At 32.4% G+C, this 14,649-nt stretch overlaps 1 protein-coding gene across 1 annotated transcript in view; it reads right to left on the bottom strand.

Moving 5' to 3' along the window:
• The window catches only part of LOC146535020 (uncharacterized), a 32,037-nt gene extending 20,614 nt beyond the window's left edge, over window positions 1-11,423 (bottom strand). The window contains exon 1 of the mRNA XM_085190992.1: window positions 11,236-11,423. The gene's annotated coding sequence lies outside the window, so the exon portion shown is untranslated. The remainder of the gene's footprint in view (window positions 1-11,235) is intronic.
• Between the last annotated feature and the right edge of the window lie 3,226 nt (window positions 11,424-14,649).

The raw sequence follows: 14,649 nt of genomic DNA, 5'->3' as shown, positions 1-14,649 counted from the left end.
CGAATCAATAAAGAAGTGGAGAAAGCTTTAAGTCGCGATTTATTTGCTTCATATAAAAAAACACTGACACCGGCCGCTCTTTGTGTAGTTGATGGGAACTTTATGGTAATTTTGTATTGACATTTATTGTATTTGTATATTGAATTTTTATTATATTCGTAATAATATTGTTGAAAAAAATAATTTATAGACGTCATAGTGGCGCAGTGGGACAGCGTTAGTTGCAAGTGTTACCTCTACTTACAGAGTTCTGCACTTTACGCCATTACAATGGCGGAACGCCAATACAATTGAATGGCGGAACTCAACGACGTACTACCACTACACTATTCTGCTACAATATTCGGAATAGAGCGAGCAGCTAAAAAAAATATATGACGAATATTTGTAACTAGCTTTCACCTGCGTCTTCTCCTGCGGTCAAGTGGTAATAATTAAGACTTGTGTATGACATACTCCAAGTGCCATCGTTTACTCAACGGTAATTGCAGGGGTTACATCCAGACGTGATGCAATACCCTATAGCTTTCCTCGATAAATAAATTATTCAACACAAAAAACTCAATTCGAACTATTGGTTTCTGAGGTTAGCGCGTTCAACCAAACAAACACTCCAGTTTTAACATATTAGAATGGATGTACGTGGATAATGCGTTCTCCTCCCTATAATATAAGTAGTTGTTTGTTACGTATATGTAATTACTAGAAAACGTGTAGGTTTTCTTTTAGAAATTCACTTGATCTGCAAGTCACTAAGAGGCAGCGGCGGTGCTGACTAATGATGTAAAGCACCTTTAATACACAATTTGCTATGATTTGTAGCATTATTCCAAAGTGAAATTTAAAATATTTTGTAGGCTACTATAGTTCTCTGAAAGATTTTGAAATATATCAATATTTAAAGGTTTTAAAGCCGTTTAAGTAACGTATTGTGTATGTTTTTAGTTATTCAATTCTCCATGCAATACCGTACTTCGAGTCAATTTCGAGAAAACGACAATAATACATTTCCCCAAGTGAGAATCGAAATCACTACCGCCGTGTTTCAACTTCGGCACTGTACCGCTACCTACATATATTTTTAAGTTAAAATTTATAACTTTATTATAAATTTATAAATGAAAAGTCATAGCAGCTACCATTATACTCTTACTTCGTGACTTTCACCGTGCATTATAATAATATGAAATTGCTGAAACTAGATCGTTTAAGCGTGCGCGTAAACGCCGAGTTCCTGTTGAGAAAACACTAAGCTGTATTACCGCCTTACCGCCTATTGGTTTTACGTTATTTCTACCGTTGTGCAAGTAATGCAAGTGCAGCTTCCTGTTGCACCCTGACGACACTACTGACGTTTTTGTGTGAAGGCATAATTGTGTGAACAATATTTTGATTTTGTTTTCGATGAAGATGATAGTCCATTTATCGAGCAAGGCGATATTCCCTAGTACGTGTAGTTAGGAATCACTTCGCTCTTAGAATATGTCATACACAACTCTTAGTTATTTTAATTGGACTAGGTGGGCGAAACCACAAGTAAAAGCTGTGCTAACATAAGCAATGTAAACAGACATTTAAATAGGTATATTTGAAATAGATCAACATTGGCGTATCCCTTTGAAAATCATAACCTCAGAAAACTCTTAAGTTCATTACACATTGCAGCTATACGTACCTAATATAATATAAATTTTATATCAATTTTGTTTAACTATAAACTGTAACTACTTCTCATTTTGAACTCAAGTTAAAGTTAACTAATACACGTAATATTTAATTGTGCGAGGTAGTTCTCCTTGCACCCACACCACGTGCGCTGAGACCTTTCATGGCTGTCCTAAATCAAAGGATTTGTCATGTAATCATTATATTTAATGTAAGTACGTTTAGGCCGTTATAGCGCAGTGAGACAACGTGTACTTGTAAATGTAATAGTGGGTTCAATCTCCACAGGGGGAATAAATTATTCTTTTTATTTTTCTCTCGTCTGACAAAGCGAAGCGCAGTTAAGTCACACCACTTATTTCGTGGTGTCTCGATTTCGGGCATCCTTAATTATGGCCTTATTTAGTATGGGGTTCAAATAAACAGTATATAAATGACATGCTTAAATTGTTAATTAGCTAAAATATTGGACAGAGTAAGTTGTCAGTAATGAAGAAATGGATAATCATTAATATTAAATATCGTGTAAAAATAGTTATATAATTTTACAATTTCAGCGGAACTTAACGCCGCGTCATCTCTCTTAGAGAGAGGAATTGAAAATAACTCATTTTACCAAGTTGGAACCGAATTGACAGTCGTCTGTTACAAGTGGTCACTGCTTATGAGATATTTCCAAAAAATAGCCCTAAATGAAATGTTAATATTGTTTGTTTATTATGTTATATATTTATCATATCAATGCATTTCCGTGCCAAATACAAGCGGGTCAGTATTTAAATAAAGTTCAATAAGGTATGAAGAATCAGACGATGAAATACCAGGCCTTTTACGTGTTGAAATAAACTAAATGTTTGTATAACAGGTTTAAAATGTTCTACATTCTAAATTTGGCATTAGCACTACTTAGGTGGGTATTAAACTTGGACATTATGTAACACTGTATGGAAATTTAATTTTAAAATAGGTCAACTTAAAGGAAAAAGAAATTAAATTTTACAATAAATTGTACATAACGTCTGATTGTCGTTTTCGCTGCATACGCTATTACGTAAAGGATACAGTGTAAAGCTAAAAAATGAAAAGAAAACAAAAAATATTTGTATTTAAAACATAAAAGTCATTGTGAGACATTACCAAAACGAGTTTGACGAGCATATCATTGAGAAACAAAGAGCTTTATTTAAGCTACTCCTACTTGTGATTTGTTTAGAGCCAAATAAAGGGGTCGAAGGTTAAACCAAATGTGGGCGACATAAGTATTTACTGAGCCTACATTACTAGAGTACTATGAGTTTATGTAATTAGTCGTTATTCGCAGTTAGTAATAAGAGTTGCAAGTTATGTAAAGTTTATGTAAGCATGTAAAAAATTCTATTCTACTTCTTCTTATATCTCTCACGTTATTGTAAGGCAGTAACACAACCCTCTTTTTTCTTGTACTATGCATTTGGAAAAACATAAATAAAAAAATTACACAATCGAGATATTAATTACTCTAAATATATGAATTTCAAAATTCACACAGTTTTTCGAAATAAAAGTGAGAATATTTAACATTTACGAGCACTACTAGAGACATTTAATTGTAAAAAATATACATATAAGTAACTCACCAAAAGAATTTTATAAAATGAATATATTTACAAAATAACAAGGTTTGTTGAGCGCGTTGATTTTTTTTACACTGAACGAAATATTATATTTAAATACTACTGCACTTGCCAAATATATACACGCGTTTATATATATATCAATCTGTATAATTAGGTAATAGAGGATGCAGTTATAATAAATTACTGCATATTTTTTGATTAGTTACGTTAAATTTCAGTGACTCATAAGGATGGAAGAATCTTTGACGTAAAGCTAAAGCTAGGCTCTTCGTTCTAAAAATATTAAAAACTGTATTTTTTTCGATTATTTTATTATTTTTTTTAAACAAGGAGTTTTATTCTCTTAATGAGGCTTTTGTTTCTTTTTTTGATAGGAATTGTACACACTAATCATATTTAGAGAGCTTCAATTCTAATAAAGTATCGAAAAAAAAAATTATAATACATGAAATATTTCACCAAAGTAACCATAGTAAGATTTGCAAGCATATGTCCGCTAGTAATAATAGCTTGTTTAGTTTTCATTCCATGACGCAGGCAAATTGCACTTATTAGAACAACAATATTTTTAAATTAGTTGTATATACGTATATCTATTTTAATTATAATTATTTTATGATTTATATTTAATAAAAAAAATCAAGGTATTCAATTCTAATCTTTAAACCAAATTTTATCTTGATTTTTAATTAGGTATTACTATTATTTTATTCACTTGAATTGCGGCACGACCATATAATATATTTATTATATTTTATAAATAACTGTAAGAATCATGGATATGTAATATGATATTGCATTTTGAGTGGTGAAACTTAAAGCCGCGCGTAATCTTCTTCACTGAGTAAGAAAATGAAAATAATATAACTCACAACCACCGTATTGATCCGACACTGTGCTGTTACGCCTCTGCAGCCTCTCAATATATATTTATATTTTTAATTAAAAACTAGAAATCTCTTAACAAAATATGTGTTATGCAATGAAAGTCAGAAAAGGCAGCGTTAAAACGATTTATTTTTACGTAAACAGCAAAAGCTGTCACAGTTGCAAAGTAGTATTTTTTTAAATATTTGAAATAAATGCAAAAACCATTAAGCATGTTAAGTTAAGTTACTCAAGTAATTACATAAACGACATCCTGCTCGGAGCCCGCAGAGACCGCATTCTATTCTTATGAGTGCTTTAGCTAAATGTTAATTGACCTATTTATTGTACAATAAATAAAATAGGTTTACCGAGACACGTTAGTCGGTGTTGTTTGAGATGATTGTGGATTCGATTTCCATTCGATATATTTTTTTGCAGGGAAGTAGAGGGAACATGGAACATGTGAAAGATGCGCCGTTCTTTACTTTGCGTCTAAATGTCAAGATATTGTGTGTTGCGTTATTGAACTCAGGGTTTTCTAATTGTTACCAGAGCGAGGAAAGGAAAGCATTAATTCCTTATTCCGAGTGGCAATCGAACCCGCAGCCATTTCGTTTATAGTCTGGCGCTGTGTCTTCTGCGCCGTGACGGCCCCAAATGCAAATATTACATAATCATTGCCCAACGAAGGGTGCAGCTGGTTATCGGCGAAAGTTGATAAAACGAAAAAGAAATTCCGTTATACCGGATGTTGCTTTGATGAATTGTTCAAGTAGCTAACAGGTAGGTAAATAATTTTTCTTACTAAAAGTGACGCTGGAATAATGTATTTGTTGTTATATATGGTAACTAGAAAATAAGCGTATGGTGGTTAGATGAGGAACGGAGTATTGTAGCACCAAGTGGCCTCTGTTCCCGACAATATTTAAAAAAAAATACTATACTCGCGAGCGGTATTCCTAAAACGAAATGTTATAAGTTTTGTATTGGTCATTTATTTAAATTTAATATAAATACAAGGGTTAAGTTTGCTAGTTTGTACATTTTACATACATGAAACTCGATATAAAATTTCTGAAAAATATTCACAAATGTGCAGTAACTTTTATTACATCTACATAAATAATGTAATTAGGCTTAAAAAATATTATCTTATCCAAGTTTTTAAAAAATATATATGTTTGTACGAATACCCGTACCCTTTAAAATTCATCACATTGTGCACGTAAAATATTTGAGAAATCTTCTCAGAAATAGCTCAATTTCGGAAGTAATTGTTTCTCGGTCTGTTTACTGTAAGAAAGATCTTATTTACTATAGGTACTTTCGAAAATATTAAATAAATTACTATTTAATTTGACTATGTAGAACTTTAAATAATATAATTTAGGGACAATAGTTTATTAATATAGGCATGGCTAATTGAAAAATATTTTTTATTAATATTTTTTATTACTAAGCAGGGTGTACTGACAGAATCTAGTGTTAAAACATTACATTCTTTGCAATTCGATAAATGTTCAGTGGCGGAACTGAACGCCGCACTTTGTCTCAAAGTAAATGAAAATATTTTTTTCCTTAGTAAATATATATCATATTTTATCTATTAAAATAAATGTGTAAATGTTTTAAGAATCAAAAACAGAACGACAGGATGACTACTATCATCCTGTCGTTAGTATCATACTTGCAATTCCATAAAATTTGGAATTATATATATGTTCGACACAAAATACTCCTAACTAATACCTAAAACATGTATTTTATGAAATTTGGGCGTAACATGTAATAACTTTAATGTTCTTGACCGAGTTAACAGCGACTTACAAGTAAACATTAGAAATTAAAAAAAACATCGGAGTGTGAAGATACATGACATCGGTGAAATACAGTGTGCTCTACATAACGACTAACGTGATGACGGAAAAGTCGACGATCTCGCTGAATTCTACGAACGGTTCCATTGCTCTTCATTGTTATTATTAGAATTAAATAAGACCTTTACAAATTATTTTTAATATCTTAGCGTTTATTTAATTATTTTATATTATACCAATATGACGTATTATAAGCAATCGTATTCAAAATTTTAATGAATATGAATTTTAATGAATACGATTCCATATGATCATACGTGGAACAACATAGTAATTCTGTCTTCTAAATGATATATTTGTGTAGTTTAAGCGGGCAAAGCCGCAAATGAATCGCTAGTGATTATATAAAAAAAGTGTTTTCGTGTACGTTTTATAGACAAAAGGCAGCATTAATAAAGACACGTGAATCATGTCGTGCAAGAGTGGAGAGTGGAGACGTCCGCCCCACTGCGCCACATATCCGCGTAGCGCGTCGCACGCGACTGCACTCTACCAATTGTTTTATTTATAAACTATTTTTACTTGCATATGTGAGTATTTCAGTAAATGAAATGTATATCATTTTAATAGTGAGTAGTCTCGTTTCCCTCATAATATTCAACGAGTACAACTTGGTTGTATTTATTGTTTCCTTATGGCGTAACTCAACGCCACACGTTCTATACCAAAGCTGGGGAATTAAACTAATTCGTAAAGTTAAGCCGAATAATTGGTTAGATCTTATAGTCGAACAATGTACTAGGCACCGTGTTACGAGTGGAGATTTATTTCGTGCCATAAATTAATATTTAGTAACAAATATACATTTATATGAAAATTAATATATATTTTTTCTCGGTGTAGGAACCGAATCCGCATCCGTCGCGCTACCAGTCACACGCTGTGCTGTTTCACCATGACGGCGTACGGAACTAATATATGTATAATTAAAATACTTTCCACACATTAAAACTTAATATCATCGACTATACCAAATTAGACTCGTGACAGTCGAACATTCAAGAAAGTCATTCAAAGACGCCCGTTTTACTTCATTAGTGAAAAGTGGTCTTAATTAAATCTTAAAAAGAAATGGCTTTCGTTAATAGTCAAATATAGATTTTAAATTAGCATAACTAAGAAAGAAATAAAAAAATAGATAATAGGGGTACTATCACTATATGTTATTCGTTTCGATGTAACCTAATAAATGTATCACCTATACATAATTGTTAGTTTTTTTTATTTACTTAAAAAATTGATCATAAGTTCAATACAAATAAACACACACACACGTCTCTGTGAGTCTGGTGACACCATATAGAATGCTGCTAACACGCGGCTCGACTAAACTTTTAAAATTATGTACTTTCGTTATCATTACCGGAAAGAAATAAGTAAATCTAATATTTGCTTATAATTTCAGGTACAAATACAAAAGAGAGTTATGCAAATGTTATATTAATAAAGTTCCGGTTTTCACTGATCAATGTTGTCAACTTTAGAAAGCTCGGCGGTCGCCGGTATAAGAAAACATATTAGACTTTATGTAGAATTTATGTTCTATAAACTTTTATTACTTAAGAAGTGGACAGGGGCCGTCTGAATGTAAACGGTTGTGAGTTTGGTTCCTATTCGACGAAATGAATTATTTTTATTTCCACGCTCTATTGACGAGACAGAGTCGGGTGTTGGGTTCCGCCACTTAATGCGTAATGTATTATAATTTTTACTATTAGAATCAAATAAAACGAAAGATAGAGGTAGACTGCATTCGAAAAGTTTTATACTATGAAATGAGTATATGAACAAAGAAACGTGTGTGTTTTAATATTTTGAATAATTATAATTGCTAAATAATTATATACAAGTATGCTCATAACTGATATAAAGGGGGAACCTATAAATATAAAGGCGGATACGACGTCCGACGCAGCGGTGTTTCGACAAACTTTCTATTTAATAACTGACACCTTGAAATACAACAGGTTGTTTCTTGTAAACGCACAAAAGATTCGTCTCCCGCTATTTATATTTATTTTTTAAAGTCTCAATTATATGAATGACCGGAAGGTGACATATATCCTCCATATATTATGTTGCAGTATTATGCAGTATCCAAAACTTACAGCCAGCCGTAGTGTCCCAGTGGGACATCCTGGTGGAATGAATCACCTTCCTAGCTCTGGCTCTGTCTTGAAAATTTAGCAGCTTCACGCTTTTCCTCCTCCCCTTCCCCATTAGCAAAGCTACCCTACCTTACCAATCTTAGAGTTAAGTTAATTTGTTCCGTTCAATTGCTGAGTCTCGGAACTTAACGCCACGCTTTGATTAGATAAGGAGTTTTCTATTTATTCCGCCATATATAAAGAAATGAGGTAGCATCTTACAGCATGTGCTAAAAGCCTTACGCCCTTGAACTAGAGAAAGTTATATTGACTGGAAGTCAGCGTGTAAATGTTTACGTTAACAAAAGACTAGTATTGCAACTTTCTTATAGCCGATGCGATCGTTACCTTTTTTGTTGGGATTGTAGAGTCGACTCTGTAATATGCTTTCTCAACCGATACGTACAAAACAACGGACTTTGATGAGAATCTTCACATCGATTCATGCAGATTAGGTAACTTTCAATTTTAAGTCAATATAGGTAGTATACTCTTTATTATAGAATTAAAGTATTTTTATTTCACACTTTTGCACTTGTTCAAGGCACATCATTCTTCATCCATGTTTGCAATATTGTTGTGTTGAGCGGCGGAACTGAACGCCGTGATTTGTTTAAATAATATAATTCTCCCTAATGGGAATGAAACCTGCAACGCGTATCCTTCGTAAGATATATTAAACAAAAATATATATTTATTACATAACATATGAACTACTCTTACTTAAAAATAATAAAAAATATATTTTACGTAACTATTAATAAGATATAAATTATCTTATTAATGAGTAGAATACTAAATATTTCGTTCGACTTACATAATTACTTTCATACATTGATATACCTATTCGATGTGTGAAATAAAAAAACTGTTAAATATTTATTTTAATTAGGTGTCAATCGAGACTTTTTTAATATGAAGTATGGCTTTTATTATGTAATAATAAAATGCGTTATTTTAATATCCATATAATTTTACTATACTAGTGGCCGTCTATAACTTCGTTCGCGTGAATATCTAGCAGAGCCCCCGTAAACTCCTCATGGAATTTATGCCAAATTTTAGAGTTCTGCACTGCGTAGTTTCGTCTGTGCTATGTCTATCAGTCTAAAGTTTTCGAAGGGTTTCGAGATTCAAAGAGTTTCGTTTATAACTAGCGACCCGCTCGCGGCTTTGCCCGCTTGAACTACACAATGATTTATTTACTTTCGTGTTCTGATACCATTATTAATAAGAGACGATACCTATGTATACCTACATTGAACATTAAAATTTCAGTTAGTTTAATAAAACAATTATTTTGTAGCAGTTTTGTCGAACAGAATACTTTATATTGATATAAATGTTTTATTCATTAACCGAATGAAATAAACAAACACTAAATGTTAAGGGAAATTTTCGAAAATACAATAGTGAAAATTGTATTTAAATCGGTTAAGCCGTTTTCGCGTAAATGTAGATAATCGTGATCGATAACAAGTACAAAAGTAAACAGTTAAGCAAACACACAGGCAAAAATATTAAAAAAAAAAATTGTTTTAGGATCTGCTATGTTGATACATGTCCATAATAATAGATTTTCTCATAAATCTTCCACGTACGGACAGCAATCATAGATTTATATATATAGACCTTATATATATGTATAATTATATAAAATAGTTTTAAATATGTTATTTAAACACCCTACATCCCGTGATCACCGGTACGTGTGAACGTAACGTAATAATAATTACCCTATATTATACAATAACGTATCGGTTTAAGGCATGTACGAGCATGTATTCTCGTACATGTATTGTACGTATTGGAGTTCCGTTTTAAATATATTTTGTGTGTTAATTGATTATTATCAATTTATAAAATGTTGCATAAAGTGAGTGCAGCGGGAGCGGGAGCGGGAGGGGGAGCGGGAGCGGGAGCCTGGTGTCACGTTATTACTTCACCACTTGTCGAGACATTCAGTGATATGTGCAGGAACTCAACGTTTCACTTTGTCTTGTTACCAGAGAGAAAAAATAAAATGGATGCATGATTTCCATTCTGTTACTTTGAAAATTTCACACCAAACAAAGGTTCTGGAATTCAGGAATTTCGGAAAATACTCCCTATACTCTCCACAGAACGATTGTATGATGTAAAATTTTTTCTGCTGCTTCTCCCGCTCAGAAAAAATGTGGAGAACAGAGTGATGTTTTATTTAAGTGGCGGAATTTAACGGCTTTGTTTTACTAATGGCAGAAAACGGAAATGACTCCAAGTGATGGTCGAGCCTAAGCCCACAGCCAGCTACGTAACTGTACTACGATGGTCTCAAACCGCAACGTACTCGTATATGTATAAACACAATCAAACTTTAACATCTCTACTTAATACTCAATATAAGTATAGGTATACTAAATACGAAATTGGAATCGATGATTTAGTGAGTGTTTTTTTTTCAAGTTTCACGCTGTATCCCGCATTGTAAGATACTCCACTCCTTACTTTCCGGCGAATACAGTAGACATTGTGTGTAGAGTGGCGGAACTTAACTCCGCGCCTTGTTTCATGAATAAAACATGATTTTTTTGAAGTTATTAATGCCGATTTGAATCCGAGTAATAAATTATAGGTAAAAGCGCTGTCGTGTTAGCAATGCCTTCCGGACGCGTGCATTCTGCATTTTTGTTTCTTATTAACATGTGAAATATGGGTAATTAGTAGAGCGCATTGGTACTTTTTATTAAAGAAATTTTCTTAATTATTATTTAAAAACACTTTCAAATAGAAAGTAAGTAGGTTAATCAGTAACTTTATTTTTATTCTAATTATCAAAATGTTTTAGGTACCTATTTTTTTTACTTACTACTTAGGTTGTTTGATTCTTATTAGATATGAACATTTTAAATGAGTGGTGTGTGAGCTTAACTCCTATTTATTTCAAGATTCACACTCTGACTCTTACACAAAACAAAGAAGAATCGAAAAAAATCTCCAATATTCAACATTAATTTAAATAAACTTAAAAAGTAAAAAAAAGCTTATTCTTAAATTTAAAAAATAATAAAAAATACATACCTTGAAAGTAATCACTTCTCCACTAAAATCCACAGAATCACTTTGTCAAAAAGTCAAATATCAAACGAATAAAAAAATCCTTAAAAAAAACTAATTCAAGATCAAAATTCAGTTGACTGAATCACATTTTCAAACCAAAAATGGTTCATCATCACTTAATATATGTTTTATTTTCAAAAAAAATAAATTTCTTCAATACAAGTGATGTTTAAAACGGTCGAAGCAACACTGTAAGAGTCCGCGGCGAGTGGTTCCACGTTACCACCACCGCAGGCCACAGCGCCGGACTCGGCGAGTTATGCAGTATGTCTTGTATGTTACTTAATATTGAACATTTCTCTGTATGTGTATGTTTTACGAGTATTTATTATTTTTATTATAATTATGATTCATAAGCAAATATTTCATAAATCAGTCTCACGCTGTATTTTATATACAGCAGAGTAGGCACTCTTGTGCCGTTACCACGGCGCCACGAGGGCCTAGGGGCCTCAAATATTTATACTTTGAAGTAATTCTTGATTAGTATGAGATATTTATATTTTAAAATTCCTATTAAAAGATGCCGCCATTTTGCAATGGCACAGCAAACAATTATATAAAGCAATTATGGAATCAATTTCCTCATAGGGAATGAGATATTTTCATTCCTCTCTCTGGTAGCAAGCCAAAGTGTTGAGTTCCGCCATTTATAACGTCTCGAGTCTCGAAGGTGGGCTTTACGTGGAGCGGTGTGTCAAAGGACTAGAAGTAACGTACCCAAAGTAGAAAAAGTTATGATGACAGTTTATAAATGTAATATATTATGTTGTTGAATTTGAAATATATTTTCTTTTGTTTAGTTTTATAAATAATCAGTTTTTATAACATTTATGTATGTTATATGTAACAAGCACCTCTACCACTTAAATATAATTTTGCCTACCTTCTTAACAATTCCACAATATCTTAACAAAATGGAGATACAAAAGAAATAAACACATTCTAAAAAAATTAAACAAGCTTATCTTTTATTGTCTTTCGGTGATTTAAACATTAATGTGAGATTGAGTTTAGTAATTATTAATTAAATTAAAAAAAGAATTCATTTCATTCATAATTTATTAACAAATGCAGTTTCCAAATAAATAATCGTTCGCTTCCAGGATGAGCTGATTTAACACTACCATTAATCGATTATTTTGAGCAATTATTGCTTAAAGTGATGTTAAAAAATTACACACATATGTATGTGATACTATATTATTATGTGTTGCAAAATTATCAACTAATTTAGATTAATTATATTTTTTGAAATGCAGTAAAACTATAATACATGTTGAAAAATAAGACAATTGTAATAACATTTAATGGGGTTAGGAGGACGCATATTCTCATACACCAGGGTAGGCAGGAAACACACACTTTGTTTTCTGATTTTTGCTTGATTTTGAAATATTGCTTTTTAAGTAGCGAAACTTAACGCTGCGCTTATTCTAGTTATAGTGTATTTGGTACTCGTGTTTATATTTATGCATCGTTGACATTGAACTTCAGGTGATGCAAGCTGGCGTGCGGCCAAGCAAGAGCTCAATGACAGCATCCCCGACGTATACATACTTTATAGTTAATAATTATTTTTATTATAGTAGAGACGACGTCGATGTGGTGTAGTGTCCGGTTGTTAATATGACAGTTGTAGGTTACATTTTCACTCGAGGGAATAAATTATTTTCATATCATCGCTCTATCGCGAAAATTAAACACGCAAAATTTCGAAAATTAGGCAGAGCGTGGGAATGAGAGAATAGAGTATCTTTACACCAGGTTCCCTCTGCCTACCGTGCTATATTTAAGGATACAGCGAGAAGTCCAAAAAGCTGTAGGGTTCTCGGTAGAAAAAATTACACAAATCGTACCTCGTAGTTAAAGTTAAATTTTCTCTCAACAGCTTATTATTTCCATTTTTAGTAACGCAGCCCGACCCTGTCTCTGTCTCTTAGACGTTAATATTCCCAAGAAGATACCTTTTTTTTATAATATACCAATGTTTCCACTTCCTTTCCTGCGGGATATAGGTGCATATTGAATTAACCTTTTTTTGTGATGTATCGTTCTCAAATAAATTAGTTGACTTTACCTGACAGTCTCCTTTTCTAAGGTGCCGTCTCTCTTGTGTCAAGTGGGTGTTGAGGGCTAATGTGGTGATGATGATTTGCATATTGACTGGCGGAACTCAACACCTCATTTAGTGGTTTAAAAACGATTGTACTATAATTTAGAGTAATTTAACTCCAAGTGCTCAACAGTATTTTTAGTAAAGTATCTATTTTTACCATCCGGTGAAATGTAGCATGGCGGGTTGACAGCTCGTGGCTGCCACGAGACTTGTCCTTTTAAGATACACTTGGGTATAGTTGTGAACGAAATATATACTTAATTTAAATAAATTAACTACCGCTTCTTGCCATAAAGCATGGAAATGAAAAACAAATATATATATAGAGAGAGTGATGATAAATATTATCACTCCGAGAATTGATAAATGGAGTTGACAATCAATAACACTTACGAAAGAAACATATTTATTTTTTATACAAAAATAAAACTACGATTTGTATAGTTATTTAAAACAGGTACCTAATAAAGAATGAAAACATATACTATATTGAAATCAAAAAGAAGTAATAAATAAATTAATGTGTATTTATTTTCATCTGACCAGTACTCCTTCCTCAAAGTAGGCAACGCATCGCGCGTCCGGCTTTCTTCCGCGCCCACCTTACGTAACAAACACTGTGGACTGTATGTATAATATATTAATCGTATATTTTATATATATTATTATTCATTGTTTCTTTTAAATTTACGCTGTATCCCGCATATAGCAGGGTAGCCTGATGTAGGTTAGCGCAGGGCGTTGCTTTTGTACTAGGGCGAGAAATCGAGCCCACGACCGTTGCGTTTACAGTCATGAGACTGTAAACCTAAAAGAATATCTAAAAAAGACAAGAAATTGAAATTATATATTTTAAAATATATAATAAACTATTATAAAAAGTAGCTTTAAAATTTAAAATTCCTTAAAAATTAATTTAATATTACAAAATACTAAAAAAATTAAGAAGCTTTCTTAATACGTAAGTTCAAGTTGGACTTTTTTTACTATCATTATAACTATACTTCATTATTTCAATCAACGTGATAATTCTGCGTTCGATTCCCACTCGGGGGATCGAGTTATTATCATATCTCCCCGCTGGAGGACAAAGCCCGAAGTTGAGTTCTACCACTCAACACACTATGTTGAACATTGGGCGATGCCTGCCTGCCCTTCAATGTCCAGGGCAGAACGTGAAAAACAAATATATACGAGTATAGGTACTTAATATCTAGTAGTAGTAGTAGTCTGTGAAAGTCGCTAACTTGATAGAA

The sequence above is a fragment of the Heliconius melpomene genome, chromosome 10, assembly GCF_056956725.1.
Source record: "Heliconius melpomene rosina isolate 202511_hmr_F chromosome 10, ASM5695672v1, whole genome shotgun sequence".
Lineage (NCBI taxonomy): Eukaryota > Metazoa > Arthropoda > Insecta > Lepidoptera > Nymphalidae > Heliconius > Heliconius melpomene.
This window is presented reverse-complemented; position numbering and strand designations above follow the sequence as displayed.